The sequence below is a fragment of the Solanum lycopersicum genome, chromosome 9, assembly GCF_036512215.1.
Source record: "Solanum lycopersicum chromosome 9, SLM_r2.1".
NCBI lineage: Eukaryota > Viridiplantae > Streptophyta > Magnoliopsida > Solanales > Solanaceae > Solanum > Solanum lycopersicum.
Window position 1 is genome coordinate 61,376,761 of NC_090808.1, and position 3,753 is coordinate 61,380,513.

Consider the following 3,753-nt stretch of genomic DNA (forward strand, 5'->3'; position numbering starts at 1 on the left):
AATATTTCTTATGCTAGTTTTTATCTTTTAATATATATTTAAGTTTAAAACTTAAAATTCGGAATGATCCAATAAAGATTATAGTTCATAGATGTTAATAATTATAATAAAACTTAAATCAAAATCAAATTAATATTAATACAAAAAGAAAATCAATTCAACACTAAGAATGACAATAATATTGAATATTTATTTTTTAGTTTTACTTTGGTTTAGACAATTAAAATACATAATATAATTTTAGTTTTTCTTTAATATTTAGTCATGTAACTAATACTTATTAAACTTATTTTAGGATTTAGTATTTTTAAAATTATGATTATTTTCATTATGACTTTACAATATTTATTTTATATGATGATTTCATTATTATTTTTTTATTAAATATTTGTGAGCCATCAATACTTATCTCATATTTTGTGTTATTCTTTTTTAAGAAACACTTTAGATAATTATATTTTGGTTGGGCCAAAGAAATATTTTGGAGCACAAGTGAATTAATAATATGTTTGTATGGAAGATTTACCCAAAAAATCCAAAAATCTGGAAAAATCAACTTCTTAGTGTGGTTTGATTTATAAATTTAAGAATAGACATAATGATTTGATTTGGTATTTGAAAAACTCGAAAAAATCTGAATCTTATTAGTTTGATTTGATTTATAAAGTTAAAATTTTTTATACAAATAATTTAATTTGATATTTGAAAAATCCAAACCAATCCCGTCAATGTTCATGTACAACCCCCTATTTGGGGTATATTCATATCTCCGTAACTCCCTTTTAATGCATATTACTAATTTCTCTTTGTTTGTTGATATTTGACTTGCTGGTTCCTTATTTCCTTCCATATGATCAATGTCCTATTTCTTTCATGTATATATATAAAATGACATAATACATATATAATTGATCAAATGCAATTCTCTTACCATACAACTCATTCAAGATAAAACAATATGAGGTTAACTAGCAACTCTAGTAGTATAACACAATTTGTTCTTCTACTTGCTTTTACTAGTATCATCATCAACCCTAGTGAAGCCACCATATCTGTTGGACTAGTGAACCTCATGTCGAAATATCGACCCGTTCGGAGTCCCTCACCTAATGCTTATGATCAATCCATTTGGAGTCCACCTCCACCTCCATCAAAGAGTAACAAATATATGACAAATGATCAACTCAAAGGAAGAAACTTTTGTTGATATTAGTGTTGATGTTATGTAAACAACTAGTTAGTTATTAGTTACAACTTTTCAATTAGTTAGTTATATTTCCATTAGTTAGTTATTAGCTTCCATTAGTTAGTTAGAAGTTGATTAGTTGTTAATACTCTGTTAGTTAGCTATATAAATGGCTGCTACAGATTCATTGTAAGCTTCTTCTTTGTATTGTGTTTTCCACAACTCTTATCAATTCAGATCACAGAAGAGTTGAGTTCTATCTCTTCTTTCTCACTTCTTCTTCTCTTTTTCCTTAATCTCCATCAATGGAGATCCTCTAAGCATGTGCTGTTCTTTTGTTTAACATGGTATCAGAGCAGGTGTAGATCACTGTTCTTATCATCTCTGAAGAAATCGAATTCATCTTCTTGTCAATTTCTGCACTCATCTGAAGGTCGAAATTCTTCTTCTTGTTGATTTTCTTCAGCATTCTGTTATTTGGTTCCTGTAAATTGAATTCATTATGGTTGAAGTTTCTGGCCAAGCTTCCATATCAGGAACAGGAGGAACGGGAGGGAACACAATCGATATTAGTAACCCTCTCTACATACATCCATCTGATAATCCATGTTTGACCCTAGTTCCAGTAGCTTTTGAAGGAATTGGTTATCGATCATGGCGACGAGGCGTAATGAGATCTTTATCTGTGAAAAACAAGTTAGGATTCATTACTGGAGAGTTCAAACGCCCTTCTTCAACATCTCCACAATATCGTCAGTGGGAGAGATGTGATAACATGGTAATATCTTGGATCCTAAACTCTCTTAGCAAAGACATTGCAGACAGTGTAGAGTATGTGTCTGATGCTTTAGAACTATGGAAGGAGTTAGAAGATCGATATGATCAAACGAATGGTGCCAAATTGTTTCAAATTCAAAGGGATATCAATGATCTGAGTCAGGGAGTTCTTGATGTTACTGTATACTACACTAGGATGAAGAAGCTCTGGGAGGAGTTGAATAATCTGAGTATCAAAAACCAGTGTAGTTGTGCCTGTAGCTGTGGAGGTAAAGAAATTATGCACAAGGCTGAACAAGATCGAAGATTGATTCAATTTTTAATGGGGCTTAATGAAGTCTATACTGTTATTAGAGGTAATATTCTGATGATGAATCCACTACCATCTATGGCTCAAGCCTTTGCATTACTTGTACAAGAAGAGAAACAAAGGGAGTTTAAGCCACATAGTCAAATGTTTGCTGAAGGAAGTTCAATGAATTCATCCATACGTGGTGGTTCATCTAATCCATCAAGTTCTGCCAATGCTAGTTCATCAAACTCGACAGGAGGAAGATTCAGAACAAATTATGCACCAAGCAATTATCCTGCAAACAATAGGCCTAGACCTTTTTGTGAGCATTGCAAGAGATCAGGGCATATTATTGATAAATGTTACAAGTTACATGGCTATCCCAATCAAAATAACTCATCTAATGGTCAAGGTGTTAGTCAAAATCAAAGGGTACAAACCAATTACAATGCAAGCAGTAAGTATGCTAGAGGTAAAAGAATGGTGGCAGCTAATGTTTTTGCAGAATCACCAAATGGAAAAGCTGATGCTCATACAGCCTGTAGTGCTAATCTCACCAATGAACAATGTGATCAACTTATTAATCTGTTGCAACACATTCAATTAGGACAACCTGAAGATGTTAATTCTGAGGAACAAGTAACTTGTGGAGCTGCAAACTTTGCAGGTATGATAGCTTGCAACTCATCTATTTATTTTGATAAGCTGTCGTGTGGTTGTCTCAAGTCAAGGACTGATTTATGGATACTGGATTCAGGAGCTACACATCATATGACCTTTAATATCAACCATCTTTCACATGTCACTAACTTACCATATCCTATGTTAGTTAAATTGTCAAATGGATACAAAGTTAAGGTGACTAAAGTTGGAGATGTTAGAATAAATGACATGATTACATTGTTCAGAGTTCTTTTTATCCCCTCTTTTAAATACAATTTGATTTCTATTAGTTCCTTGTCTCTACATCTCAATTGTACTACATCATTCTCTAACTCATCTTGTACCTTGCAGGGCCCTTCAATGAAGAGGCCTCTGGAGATTGGTAGAGAACAAGATGGATTATACTTCCTTTGCTCAGATTGTTTAAAAAAGAAAAAAGACAGTCCATTCATTTCACAAGTCTCATCTTCAATGTCTTGTTCTTCTCACAACAATAAGATAGATTCTCAATGTCAATGCTTCTCTCATTCTTGCAGTACCATCAATCATTCTTGCAATCCTTTGTTCAATTTTCAGAATGTTAAATCAGCTGTAATGAACACAATTCCTAGTGACACTAATAATGTACTTTCTGATTCTGTACCTCTTTTATCTTATGATTCTTGTAATGATTTGTTATGGCATTACAGACTTGGGCATGTGCCTTTTATAAAGATGAAAGGGATTACATCCATTCTTGTGGTTTTTTCATCTAAACAACCTTTTACATGCAATATTTGCCCTATGGCCAGACAAACTAGGCTTTCTTTTCCACCTAAGACTCATAATACATCAA